Below are 16,025 nucleotides of genomic sequence, written 5' to 3'. Positions count from 1 at the left end.
TCTAAATGGATCAATTGTAATACTCTACTAGTTGATACATCATTAATAGATTTAAAAGAAACTCGTTTTTGTTTTCCTTTAGCACAAGCATCACAGATTTTATCATTATCAAATTTAAGCTTAGGCAACCCTCGAACTAAATTACCTTGAATTAGCCGTTGCAAAACACTCATACTAGCATGTCCTAGTCTCCTATGCCATAACCAACTATCATGTTCATCCTTAGCAACTAGGCATAAATTAGTCATATCAATAGAATCTAAATGCACCATGTAAATGTTTCCTATTCTATGACCAACAAGCATAATCCGATTAGATGCAATGTCAATGACTTTACAACCATTAATTTCAAATAAGACATTGAATCCTTTATCGCATAATTGACTAATACTCAATAGATTATGCTTTAATCCATTCACATATAAAACATTCTTAATTTGTATGGAAGAGGTATTACCTATTGTACCAATACCTTCAATGTGACCTTTTGAATTATCACCAAAAGTCACTTCTCCTCCATTTTTGACGTTAAGCTCTATGAACCGGCTTTTGTCTCCGGTCATGTGTCTTGAGCATCCACTATCAAGGTACCATGAATTTGAATTTGTTTCTCGTGCCTTGTAGCAATGCTCCTTTCCCTACAAACATAGATTAATTTTTGATTTTTGGTACCCAAATTCTTTTGGGTCTATATTCATTAGTTTCCAAAATCCTAGTTCCCTTAGGTATCCATTTGTGTAGGATATCTTTATCTTTAGTAGTAATGAGTCCTTTAGGAACCCATATACTTCTAAAGATTTTACCATTTAAGGTTCGTTGAGGATATCTATGATTGTAGTTTCTAAAATCTTTTCTAACAAAGTTGGATTTTGAATTTTCTCCTTTTTCAAAACGTTTTGTTCCAACTTTATCAAAAGAAGTTTTAAGATCATCAATTTTCTTTTGATGATCATCATTGACCTTTGAAAGTAAATTTTGCAAATCTAAATTTTTCTTTTCAAACTCTTCTAGTTTGATTTGCAAATCTTTGATTTTACTTTCAAGATCATTGTTGGTTTTGGATATGAGTTTATTTTCATTTTTCAACTTTGAAACATCATTTTTATATTTTAAAAATAATTTCTCATAATCCGAAGCCAACCCATTATATTCCTCTAATAGCTCATCATAAGATAAATCATCAAAATCAGATGAGTTAGAGGTTACCTTAGAATCTTCCCCAAATGCCATTAAGCACAAGTTTGCTACTTCTTGTTCTTCTTCATTGGAACCTTCTTCATCGCTCCATGTAGTCACATGAGCCTTGTGCTTATTTTTTGATTGACCCTTCTTCTTCAATTGTGGGCAATCATATTTGACATGCCCTGGCTTTTTGTATTCATAGCAAATGATCGGGTCCTTCTCTTTTGGTTCATCTTTGAGGCCTTCATTTCATTTGAATTTTCTTCCTCGGTAAGGTCTCATCATTTTTCTGAACCGTTTGGCAAACAATGCCATTTCCTCGTCATCATCATCATCATTAGAATCACTCTCATCTTTTGTGGATTTGAGAGCAACTCCAATGTTTTTCTTCTTCTCCTTCTCCTTTGGTGTCTCTTCAACTTTATCAAGGTCCACCTCATCTTCAAGCATCATCTCATGAGTGAGGAGTGAACCGATAAGTTCTTCAAGAGTTAAGGACGATAGGTCCTTAGACTCGATGATTGCCGTCTTCTTTGATTGCCATGATTTTGGGAGGGAGTAGACTAGCTTCCTCACAAGCTTTTCATTTGAGATGATCTCTCCATATGATTTGAGACCATTGACAATCGTTGAAAATCTATCTGTCATAGCTTTGATGTCTTCATTTGGTTTCATCTTGAAATTTTCATAGCTATGCGTTAGAATACTAATTTTTTATTTCTTTACCTCATCGGTACCTTCATGTGTGACTTGAAGCTTGTCCCATATTTCTTTGGCGGTTGTACACGATGAAACTCTTCCGTATTCATCTGGTCCAAGAGCACAAAAGATAATATGGATGGCTTTGGAGTTGAGCTGGAACATTTTTGTATCTCCTTCACTCCACAACCTTGGATGAGTGATAGGCTTAATGTATCCTTCTTCTATGGCATTCCATGCTCCCATGTCACTTGCTTGAATGAAGTACATCATTCTATTCTTCCAATAGGCGTAGTTAGCTCCATTGAAGAAAGGAGGCTTGTTGACGGGCATCGAATCGAGACCGGAGTCGAAGTTTGAAGCGGAGGCCATTGATGACTTTAATAATCGATATAACTCTTCCCGAATCGACTCAAGAGGCGATAAAACCTTCAAATGAGTTAGGCTCTGATGCCAATTGTTGAGTTAATCGAATGACGAAATTGGCCAAGAAGGGGGTGAATTGGAAATAAAAATTTTGTGGAAGCTTTTGCAGAAAATTAAAAGTATTTGCACAGCGATTTACAGTGGTTCGACTTTCTCAAACAAAGTCTACGTCCACTACCTTAGCTATCCACACTAAGGATTTTCCAACAAATTCACTAATTTTTTCTTTTTTTTTGAGGCCAAAGAGATAACCTTACAATTCCCTCAAGAGTATACCCCAACTCTTGAGAACACTCTTTTCTCAAAGAGAAGATTACAAATTTGCAAACTTACAAGAAAACCTCACAAGGTAAAATGTTTGCACAATTCTAGAACAAAGAAAAGAACACTCAAAGATGAATACAATTGAGCACAAAAAGTGTTCTTGAAAGCAAAATGAATATTGAATGAAAATAGGCTTGAAATGCTCAAACTTGAGGTTTGATGCTTTCTCTTTGACTCTCTCTTGATTCTAGTTGCTTGATGTTTCTTGTTTTTGATCAATGGCTTCTAAGCTTGCTTAAATACACCTTGGATCACTTCTGAACGTTGGGGATGATTAGAGAAGATATTATAGCCGTTTTAGTGTGAAAACATTTAATAAAACAGCTTGGAGCGTGGGGGGAATTGGTTCCCCCTCATAGGGAATCGGTTCCCTAAGTGTAAAATTCAAATATTTCGACCGTTGAACAGGGGGAATCGGTACCCCCTTGGGGGGGATCGGTTCCCTCCGAGCATACTGGAATTCTCGGAACAAAAATGTTTAGGGGGGAATCGGTTCCTCCTATGGGGGAATCGGTTCCCTCTGAGCATTCTGGAAATCTCGGAGCCAAACCATTCAGGGGGAATCGGTTCCTCCTATGGGGGGGAATCGGTTCCCTCTGAGCAATCTGTAATTTTTGGCTTTGAATTGGTTCGAAATACTTTGTAAAATTATTTTGAAATTGTTTTATGATTAAAACTTAATTTTACACTTAAGTAAGGATTAAAAATGATTTTTGAAATATTTGGAGTAATGTTTTGATATTCGAATAGTTATATCGAATATACTTAGAAAATCATTTGGAAAATCTTAAAATCAATTTAACTTAATTTGTTATATCGAAATATTAAAATGTTTCAACAAAAGTCCTAAACTAGGAGTGCCCTTAAGGTATCTAAAGATTCTCTTAACAGCTAGTAAATGTGATTCCTTAGGGCATGATTGAAATCTAGCACATAAGCAAACACTAAACATAATATCCGGTCTACTTACAGTTAGATAGAGCAAAGAACCAATCATTGACCTATATAATTTAACATCCACACATTTACCTTCTTCATCTAAGTCAAGCTTTGTTGATGAGCTCATTGGAGTGTCATAAGGTTTCCCATTTTCCAGCCCAAACTTCTTGAGCATATCTTTGACATATTTAGCTTGATTGATGAAGATGCCATCTTTTCTTTGCTTGATTTGGAGTCCCAAGAAAAATGAGAGCTCCCCCATCATGCTCACCTCGAATTCACTTTGCATTAGCTTAGAAAATTCTTGGCAAAGAACGTCATTAGTAGAACCAAATATTATATCATCAACATAAATTTGAACTACTAATAAATCTTTACCTTTATGCTTTAAAAGCCATGTAGTGTCAACCTTTCCTTTTGAAAAACCTTTTTCAATTAAAAAATTTGACAATCTTTCATACCAAGCTCGAGGAGCTTGTTTTAAACCATAAAGAGCTTTTGTCAACTTAAGAACATGATTTGGAAATTTTAAATCTTCAAAACCAGGAGGTTGTTTCACATACACTTCTTCCTTTATAAAACCATTTAAAAATGCACTTTTGACATACATTTGATATAATTTAAATTCATGAAAACATGCAAATGCTAATAATATTCTAATGGCTTCCATACTAGCTATGAGAGCGTATGTTTCATCATAGTCTATGCCTTCTTCTTGAGTATAGCCTTGAGCAACAAGTCTAGCCTTGTTTCTCACTATATTACCACTTTGATCAAGCTTATTCCTAAATACCCATCTAGTACCTACAGTAGATTTATTACTAGGCCTTTCAACTAATGTCCATACTTTACTTCTCTCAAATTGATTTAACTCTTCTTGCATAGCCATAATCCAATGTTCATCATTTAATGCTTCTTTAATATTCTTAGGCTCTATGCATGAGATAAATGCAACATAATTACAAATACTTCTAAGAGAAGATCGAGTTGTTACCCCTTTAGATGGATCACCTATAATCTCACCATCCTTGACATAGTTGTACTCTCTTGGATAAGATACTTCCCTTTCTTCAATGGTTGGATTCTCGAGAGGATCATGAGTTTTCTCATCTTTTGTTTCTTCCTTTGATGATGGTTCTCCAACGTCATGTCTAAATTCATTTGTATTTATAATGCCTACATTATCATTCACACAAGAATCCTTCCTCGGAAGGAGATTATCATCCAAAACAACATGTATAGTCTCTTCTACAACTAAAGTTCTTTTATTAAATACTCGATAAGCTTTAGAATTTAAGGAATAACCCAGAAAAATTCCTTCATCACTTTTAGCATCAAATTTTCCAAGATTGTCTTTACCGTTGTTTAAAACAAAACACTTACATCCAAAAGGATGAAAATAGCTAATGTTAGGCTTTTTATTTTTGAAAAGTTTATATGAGGTTTTTTTAAAAATAGGCCTAATCATTACTCGATTAAAAACATAACAAGCGGTATTTGTGACTTCCGCCCAAAAATATTTTGGCAAATTGTTTTCACAAAGCATGATTCTAGCCATTTCTTCTAAAGTTCGATTTTCCCTCTCAATAACTCCATTTTGTTGAGGGTTTCTAGGTGCTGAAAAATTATGGCTAATACTATTAGAATTACAAAACTCAGTAAATCCAAGATTTTCAAATTTAGTTCCATGATCACTCCTAACACTAGTTATAGAGTAACCTTTTTCATTTTGGATTACTTTTGAAAACGTGATGAATTTTTCTAATGCTTCATCTTTAGTACTTAAGAATAGAACCCAATTAAATCTAGAATAGTCATCTACCAAGACAAATGCATATTGTTTTCCTTTAGCACAAGCATCACATATTTTATCATTATCAAATTTAAGCTTAGGCAACCCTCGAACTAAATCTCCTTGAATTAGCCGTTGCAAAACACTCATACTAGCATGTCCTAGTCTCCTATGCCATAACCAACTATCATGCGCATCCTTAGCAACTAGGCATAAATTAGTCATATCAATAGAGTCTAAATGCACCATGTAAATGTTTCCTATTCTATGACCAACAAGCATAATTCGATTAGATGCAATGTCAATAACTTTACAACCATTAGTTTCAAACATGACATTGAATCCCTTATCACATAATTGACTAATACTCAAAAGATTATGCTTTAATCCATTCACATATAAAACATTTTTAATTTGTATGGAAGAGGTATTACCTATTGTACCTATACATTCAATGTGACCTTTTGAATTATCACCAAAAGTCACCTGTCCTCCATTTTTTGCGTTAAACTCTATGAACCGGCTTTTATCCCCGGTCATGTGTCTTGAGCATCCACTATCAAGGTACCATGAGTTTGAATTTAATTCTCGTGCCTTGTAGCAATGCTCTTTTTCCTACAAACATAGATTAATTTCTAATTTTTGGTACCCAAATTTTTTGGGTCCATATTCATTAGTTTCCAAAATCCTAGTCCCCTTAGGTATCCATTTGTATAGGATATCTTTATCTTTAGTAGTAATGAGTCCTTTAGAAACCCATATACTTCTAACGATTTTTCCATTAGAGGTTCTTTGGGGACCTCTATGATTGTAGTTTTTAAAACTTTTTCTAACAAAGTTGGATTTTGAATTTTCTCCTTTTTCAAAACATTTCGTTCCAACTTTATCAAAAGAAGCTTTAAGATCATCAATTTTCTTTTGATGATCATCATTGACCTTTGAAAGTAAATTTTACAAATCCGAATTTTTCTTTTCAAACTCTTCTAGTTTGATTTGCAAATCTTTGATTTTACTTTTAAAATCATTGTTTGTCTTGGATATGAGCTTATTTTTATTTTTCAATTTTAAGACATCATTTTTATATTTTAAAAACAATTTCTCATAATCCGAAGCCAACCCATTATATTCCTCTAATAACTCATCATAAGATAAATCATCTAATTCAAATGAGTTAGAGGTTACCTTAGAATCTTCCCCGAATGCCATCAAGCACAAGTTTACTACTTCTTGTTCCTCTTCATCGGAACCTTCTTCATCACTCCATGTAGCCATATAAGCCTTGTGCTTATTCTTTGATTGACCCTTTCTCTTCAATTATGGGCAATCATATTTGACATGCCCTGATTTTTTGCATTCATAGCAAATAATAGGGTCCTTCTCTTTTGGTTCATTTTTTAGGCCTTCATTTCGTTTGAATTTTATTCCTCGGTAAGGTCTCATCATTTTTCTGAACCGTTTGGCAAACAATGTCATTTCCTCGTCATCGTCATCTGAATCACTCTCATCTTTTGTAGATTTGAGAGCAACTCCAATGTTTTTCTACTTCATATTCTCTTTTGGAGTCTCATCAATCTTATCGAGGTCCACCTCATCTTCAAGCATCATTTCATGAGTGAGGAGGGAACCGATTAGCTATTCAAGAGTTAATAACTTTAGGTTCTTAGCCTCGATGATTGTAGTCTTCTTGGATTGCCACGATTTTGGAAGTGAGTAAACTAACTTCCTCACAAGCTTTTCATTTGGAATGATCTCTCCATATGATTTGAGACCATTGGCAATCGTTGAGAATCTATTCGTCATAGCTTTGATATCTTCATTTGGTTTCATCCTGAAATTTTCATAACTATGTGTTAGAAGACTAATTTTAGATTCTTTTACCTCGTCGGTGCCTTCATGAGTGACTTGTAGTTTATCCCATATTTCTTTGGCGGTTGTACAAGATGAAACTCTCCCATATTCATCTAGTCCAAGAGAACAAAATATGATATTGATGGCTTTGGAGTTGAGCTGGAACATTCTTGTCTCTCCTTTACTCCACAATCTTCGATGAGTGAGAGGTTTGATATATCCATCTTCTACAACATTTCATGCTCCCATGTCACTTTCTTGGATGAAATACATCATCCTATTCTTCCAATAGGCATAGTTAGCTCTATTGAAGAAAGGAGGCTTGTTGACGGGCATCGAATCGAGACCGGAGTCGACATTTGAAGTAGAGGCCAATGATGACTTGATAATATATAACTCTTCCCGAATCGACTCAAGAGGCAATTAAACCTTCAAATCAGTGAGGCTCTGATACCAATTGTTGAGTTAATTGATCGATGGAATCGACCAAGAGGGGGGTGCATTGGCAATTAAAATTTTGGTGGAAGCTTTTGTAGAGAATTAAAAGTAATTGCACAGTGGTTTAGAGTGGTTCGACTTTCTCAACCAAAGTCTACGTCCACTACCTTAGCTATCCACACTAAGGATTTTCCAACAAATTCACTAATTTGTTCTTTCTTTTGAGGAAAAAGAGTAACCTTACAATTTCCTCAAGAATTATACCCCAATTCTTGAGCAAACTCTTTTTCAAAAAGAAATACACAAATTTTCAAACTTACAAGGAAATCCTCACAAGATAAGATGTTTGCACAATTCTAGAACAAGAAAAGAACACTCAAGAATAATTACAAATGAGCACAAATGGTGTTCTTGAAAGCAAAATGAATATTGAAAGGAAAATTGGCTTGAATTGAACAAACTTGGTGTTTGATGCTTTCCCTCTTGTTTCTCTATGATTTCTTGTTGATCAAAGGCTTCAGAACTTGTTTAAATACTCCCTCAATTGATTTTGAACGTTGGGAATTATTAGTGGAGTCAATGGAGCCGTTTAAGTGTGAAAACAATTAATAAAACAGCTTGGAGCGTGGGGGGTATCGGTACCCCTTCATAGGGTATCAGTACCTATGATGTAAAATTTAAATATTTCGACCGTTATATGCCTTAGGGTATCGGTATCATCTGAGGGGTATCGATACCATTGCATGGGGGTATCGATACCTATAGGGGGTATCGGTACCTTTCGAGTATCTGTTATTTCTCGAAACCAAAGTGTTCACAGGGGTATCGGTACCCTATAGGGGGTATCGATACCATACTAAATAATTTTTAATTTTGGCTCGAATATGGCTCGAAATGCTTTGTAAAAATTGTTTCAAAAATATTTTAAGATTGAAACTTAATTTTACACTTGAGTAAGAATTGAAATAGACTTTTGAAAACTTGGAGTAATAATTTTCGTATTCGAATAATTTAATCGAATATATAATTCAAGAAAATATTAAAATTAATTAACATCAAAATGTTTTCAACAGTACCACCAGGATATTCTGTTTTCTGGGAGCCAAAAACCTGTAGGAGGAATCTGTACCCCCTGGGGGGAATCTGTACCCTGACAATATGATTTTTCTTGGCTTTGAAACGGTTCGAAATACTTTATAAATTTGTTTTAAAAATAGTTTAAGTATAAAATACAATTTTACACTTTAGTAAGGATTAAAATGAACTTTGAAAGATTTGGAGTAATATTTTGATATTCGAATAATTACATCGAATATACTTAGAAAATATTTTGTAAAATCTTAAAATTCATTTAACTTAATTTGTTATATCGAAACATCAAAATGTTTGCAATATTCTCCCCCTTTTTGATATAACAAAACATTTGAGTAATTTTAAGATTTTGAAATCAAGTTTGAAATTACTCCCCTTTACTTTAACACTTCTCTCCTTTAACACCTTAACACTTCTCCCCCTTTTTGTTAAATAAAAAAGACTCTAATCTTTGAAGTTCAAAATAACTTTGGAGAGTAAGTAGTAAATTTGACATTTTAAAAATCATTTGAAAAAAAAATCAAAGCTCCCACTTAATAAATGCATTCCAAATAAAATTATGCTTTTAGGATCTTGACACTTAAACAAATTTGAATTTCAACAAAGAATAACAAACATGTTAGTAGCACATGAAATTCAATACATCCAAGTCTAAAATACTTTATGCAATATCAATTATTGAAATTAAGTGCATATGCATAAAGTTTTCCAAAAATGTTATGCATTTGAAAATTTTGATATCAATTGTTAGAGAGATATCATTTTCATTTAAACCACATGCATAAACATTTAAATTTAGGTCAAAATTTTAAAATTTGTAAAATCAAAGTATTTGAAAAGTTGATATCAATTGTTAGAGAGATATCATTTGCATTTAAAACCAATTTGACCAAAATTTTATTATGATGAACTAAAAATTCTTAAAAATTAATATATCTTTAAAATGTTCATCATAATCATCTTTTCAACATACATGAGATTAAAAACAATGATGCATAATCATTTAAAACCAAAACTCATGCATGATTAAAATCAAATGAGCAACCAAATAACTAAAATTAAAAACATTAAGCTTAGAGGTTACCCATTCCTTTTCATATGTGGCTAGAGCATCTTGAATATCATCATTTTCATCACAATTGCTTCCACACACCTACAAGAGACATTTAAGTAGATTTTGGTATCCAAATTTCTTTGGATCCTTGAACGTTAGTTACAATGCCCCTTATTTCTTTCGGAACCCATACTTGCCTAATTTTAAAACATTTTCCTTTCTTCAAAGGACAAGTATGTTCCAAATGACCATGGTAATGGCAATGTGAGCATTTTGCCATTTTTAAACATAATAGGTTGTTTTTATAAATTAATTCTTTTTCTTTTGTTAAGCTTTCAAGCTTAACTTCTAACTCAAAATTTTTCTTTTCTAAATCATTTATTTTTATTTTTGAAAGCTCTAAATCATTTTTCAAAATTTCATTTTGATTTTCAAAATCAACTCTAGCTTTCAAAATCGATTTATTTTCAATTTTGAGTTTTGAAATTAATTTCGTATATTTGGAATTAATGGTCTCAAATCCCAAATACAACCTATTATAATCATCTTGTAACACATCAAAAGTAAATGAATTAAATTCACTTGAGTTAGAAGATACCTCGAATTCTTCTTGAGTGGCCATGAGGCATAGGTTGACTACTTCATCTTCATCATTGGAATCATCTTCATCGCTCCAAGATGCAATAAATGCCTTCTTCCCCTTTTTCTTTAGAAGAGGACATTCATACTTGACATGCCCCTTTCTTCATCTTCCTTCACCGTCATCTCATGAGCGAGAAGGGAACCAATTAGCTCTTCTAGAGTGAGAGACTTTAAGTTTCTTGCTTCGATAATGGCCATCTTCTTCGATTGCCACTTCTTTGGAAGAGAGTAGATCATCTTCCTCACAAGCTTCTCATTAGGGATTACTTCTCCATATCCCTTGAGACCATTGACAATCACAGAAAATCTATCTGTCATAGCTTTGATGTCTTCATCGGGTTTCATCTTGAAGTTCTCGTAGCTATGGTTGAGAAGACTTTTCTTTGATTCCCTCACTTCGTTGGTTCCTTCATGAGTGACTTGGAGCTTATCCCAAATCTCTTTAGCACTGGAACAAGATGAGATTCTTCCATATTCATTTGGGCCTAAAGCACATAATAGAATATGTATAGCCTTAGAGTTAAGCTGGAAATTTTTCTGCTCTTCTCTACTCCAATCGTTGTACTTGTCGGGTAGAGAGGAGTAACCGTCCATGATTGAGTTCCAAGCTCCTAGATTATAGGATTGAATAAAGTACATCATCTTATTCTTCCAATGTGTATAATTTTATCCATTGAAGAAGGGTGGCTTGTTGACCGGTTGTGAATCCATAATGGGATATTCTTCAAGATAATAAGCACCGGAGGAAAAAGTCATTTCTTTGTCGGTTGCGTTAGAAATTTGTAGAGCTTCTTCGAGGATCTTCTCAAGGTGTTTAAACCTTCTTAACGAGTTAGGCTCTGATGCCAATTGTTGGGATTTTTGGAAGCTCAAATCGACAACCGGAACGGTTTGCAAAGAGGGGTCGGAACGATTTTGTGTTTAGGGAGTAAGGAGATTGAAAGATAGAGAATTGCACAGCGATTTATAGTGGTTTGGATTTCTCAACCAAAGTCTACGTCCACTACCTTATCTCCTCACCAAGGATTTTCCAACAAATTCACTAATTTGTTATTTCTTTTGAGGACAAAGAGATAACCTTACAACTCCCTAGTTTTTTCGGGCTAAAATAGAACCTTTCCCTAACTTTTACACGGGATAAGCTAGAACCTTTCCCCTTTACAAAATGATAAGAAAAGTAAATAAGAAAACCTCTCTAAGGTAGGTGTTTACAAGATTGAGCTCACAAGAACAAAATATTTACAAGAGAAAGATGAAATAAGATTGAAAAACTCTTCTCTTGTGTTTGATTGCTTGGATAGTTGTTCTCTTGTTTCTTCAAGAGTCCTTAGCTTGTATTTATAGCTTGGAATGTATTTGAAGTCGTATATAGCCATTGGGGATGTTTTAGAGCCATTTGGAGATGAGAATCCATTAAAAAAAATAGCTTGGAGCGTGGGGGGAATCGGTACCCCCTTATAGGGAATCAGTTCCCTAATTACAATCTGATTTAGACCGTTAGACAAGGGGGAATCTGTTCCCCCTAGGGGGAATCAATACCCCCTGGGGGGGAATCTGTACCCCCTGGACATTATGTTTTCTAGGAGCCAAAAACCTGCAGGAGGAATTTGTACCCCCTGGGGGGAATATGTACCCCCTAGACAATCTGATTTTTCTTGGCTTTGAAACGGTTCGAAATACTTTGTAAATTTGTTTTAAAAATGTTTAAGTATAAAACACAATTTTACACTTTAGTAAGGATTAAAATGAACTTTGAAAGATTTAGAGTAATATTTTGATATTCGAATAATTACATCGAATATACTTAGAAAATCTTTTGTAAAATCTTAAAATTCATTTAACTTAATTTGTTATATCGAAACATCAAAATATTTTCAACAGAAACGTAAACAAAAAAACCTCTTTAAGGTAGGTGTTTAGAAGATTAGGTTCACAAGAACAAAATATTTACAAGAGAAAGATGAAATAAGAATGAAAAACTCTTCTCTTGTGTTTGATTGCTTGGAATGTGTTTGAAGTCGTATATAGCCGTTGGGGATGTTTTGGAGCCGTTTGGGGATTGTTTTTCTACAAAAATAGGTTACCCAAAACAGAGTGTATCGGTACACTATCAAGGTGCATCGATACCCCTTCATTAAATTCAAATAAACTAGTCGTTGTAGCCAGGGTGCATGGATGCACAACGCATGGTGCATTGATACACTAATTGCATTCAGTGTTTGAGTCCATGGATGCATTACAGGGTGCATCGATGAACAGTGCATGGATGCACTACAGGGTGCATCAATACACTTTGACACCCTTTAGCATTTTTGCTCAAATCTGAATTTAATGGACTTTGAATTATTTTTGAAACCTTTTTAAAACTTTGAATAAATTCAATTCAAGTCCAAAAACATTTTGCTTTAAATTTTTTATATCGAAATATAATTCAACAATCTCCCCCTTTTTGATATAACAAAATATTTGAAAAATTGTTTTTGGCAAAACTCCCCCTTAATAAAATGTTTAATGAAAAAGATACCAATTGTTAAAAAAGATATCAATTGTTACCAATTGTTGGAAAATATATGAAAATGTTAAGCTCCCCATTTTCATTAAGAAATTGAATTTTTCAAACCAAACTTCTACCCATTTTTGTTATATAAAAAATAATTCAATCTTTGAAGTTCAAAATAACTTTGGAGAGTAAGTAGTAAATTTAACATTAAAAATCATTTGAAAAATCAAAGCTCCCCCTCAATAATAGCATTCCAAACAAAATTTAGCTTTTAAGATCATGACACTCAAACAAAATTGAATTTCAACAATAACAAACATGTTAGTAGTACATGAAATTCAATATATCCAAGTCTAATATATTTTATGCAATACTAATTGTTGAATTTAAGATCATATGCATAAAGTTTTCCAAAAATGTTATGCATTTGAAAATTTTTGATATCAATTGTTAGAGAGATATCATTTTCATTTAAACCACATGCATAAACATTCAATTTTAGGTCAAAAATTTAAAATTTGTAAAATCAAAGTATTTGAAAAATTGATATCAATTGTTAGTGAGATATCATTTGCATTAAAACCAATTTTGACCAAAATATTATTATGATGAACTAAAAATTCTTAAAAATTAATATAACTTTAAAATGTTCATCATAATCATCTTTTAAACATACATGAGATTAAAACAATGATGCATAATCATTTAAAACCAAAACTCATGCATGCTTAAAATCAAATGAGCAACCAAATAACCAAAATGAAAAGCATTAAGCTTAGAGGTTACCTTTTTTTTATGTGTGGCTAGAGCATCTTGAATATCATCATTTTCATCATCATTGCTCTCACACACATACAAGAGACATTTAAGTAGATTTTGGTATCCAAATTTCTTTGGATCCTTGAACGTTAGTTTCAATGCCCATTGTTCCTTTCAGAATCCATACTTGCCTAATTTTAAAACGTTTTCCTTTCTTCAAATGACAAGTATGTTCCATATGACCATGATAATGGCAATGTGAGCATTTTTCCATATTTAAACATAATAGGTTGTTTTTAGAAATTAATTCTTTTTTTGTTATTAAGCTTTCAAGCTTAACTACTAACTCAAAATTTTCTTTTTCTAAATCATTTATCTTGATTTTTGAAAGCTCTAAATTATTTTTCAAAATTTCATTTTGATTTTCAAAATAAACTTTTTCTTTCAAAATCAAATTATCTTTAATTTTGAGTTTTGAAATTAATTTCGTATATTTGGAATTCATGATCTCAAATCCAAATACAACCTATTATAAGCATCTTGTAACTCATCAAAAGTAAATGAATTAAATTCATTTTAGTTAGAAGATACCTCGAATTCTTCTTGAGTGGTCATGAGGCACACGTTGACTACTTCATCTTTATCATTGGAATCATCTTCATCGCTCTAAGATGCAAAAAATGCCTTCTTCCCCTTTTTCTTTAGAAGAGGACATTTATACTTGACATGCCACTTTCTTTGACAATTGAAGCACACCGGGTGACTCTTCTTATTGGTTGATTCATGTTTCACTTCCTTGGAAATCATGAATCTCTTGAGTTCCTTCAAGAGTTTGACCATCTCTTCTTTTTGTTTATCATCGTCTTCATCCACTTCATCACTTGAATCTTGATAGTATTCATTAATGCCTACCTCATTCTTTTTTTTCTTCTTTTTATTTTCTTCATTTTCTTTCTCTTCCTTCAACATCATCTCATGAGTGAGAAGAAAACCAATCAATTCATCGAGAGTGAGAGACTTTAGGTCTCTAGCTTCGATAATGGCAGTCTTCTTCGATTGCCACGAACTTGGAAGAGAATAAATCATCTTTCTTACAAGCTTCTTATTAGGTATTATTTCTCCAAATCCTCTGAGACCGTTGACAATCACGGAAAATCTATCCGTCATAGCTTTGATGTCTTCATCGGGTTTCATCTTGAAGTTCTCGTAGCTATAGTTGAGAGGACTTTTCTTTGATTCCCTCACTTCATCGGTTCCTTCATGAGTGACTTGGAGCTTATCCCAAATCTCTTTGGCACTAGAACAAGATGAGATTCTTTCATATTCATTTGGGCCTAAAGCACACAAGAGAATATGTATAGCCTTAGAATTAAACTGGAAATTTTTCTGCTCTTTTTTACTCCAATCGTTGTACTTGCCGGGTGGAGAGGAGTAACCGTCCATGATTGAGTTCCAAGCTCCTAGATTATAGGCTCGAATAAAGTACATCATCTTTTTCTTCCAATGAGCATAATTTTCTCCATTGAAGAATGGTGGCTTGTTGACTGGTTGTGAATCCATAATAGGTATATCTTCAAGGTAATAAGAACCAGAGATTGAAGCCATTTCTTTGTCGGTTGCTTCGGGAATTGGTAGAGCTTCTTTGAGGATCATTTCAAGGTGGTTAAACCTTCTAACGAGTTAGGCTATGATACCAATTATTAGGATTTTCGAAAGCTCGAATCGACAACCGGAACGGTTTGCAAAGAGGATTCGGAACGGTTTTTGTGTTTAGGGAGTAAGGAGATTAAGATATAGAGAATTGCACAGCGATTTATAGTGGTTCGACTTTCTCAACCAAAGTCTACGTCCACTACCTTAGCTCCTCACCAAGGATTTTCCAACAAATTCACTAATTTGTTCTTTCTTTTTGAGGACAAAGAGATAACATTTACAACTCCCTAGTTTTTCAATGACTAAATTAGAACTTTTCCCTAGCTTTTACACGGGCTTAGCTAGAACATTTCCCCTTTACAAATGATAAGAAACGTAAACAAGAAAACCTCTCTAAGGTAGGTGTTTACAAGATTGAGTTCACTAGAACAAAATATTTACAAGAGAAAGTTGAAATAAGAATGAAAAACTCTTTTCTTGTGTTTGATTGCTTGGATAGTTGTTTTCTTGCTTCTTCAAGTGTCATCAGCTTGTATTTATAGCTTGGAATGTGTTTGAAGTCGTATATAGCCGTTGGGGATGTTTTGGAGCCCTTTGAGGATTGTTTTTCTACAAAAATAGGCTGCCCAAAATAGAGTGTATCGGTACACTATCAAGGTGCATTGATACCCCTTCAT

This window comes from Hibiscus syriacus, unplaced genomic scaffold (genome assembly GCF_006381635.1).
Source record: "Hibiscus syriacus cultivar Baekdansim isolate YM2019G1 unplaced genomic scaffold, ASM638163v2 tig00110831_pilon, whole genome shotgun sequence".
NCBI lineage: Eukaryota > Viridiplantae > Streptophyta > Magnoliopsida > Malvales > Malvaceae > Hibiscus > Hibiscus syriacus.
This window is presented reverse-complemented; position numbering follows the sequence as displayed.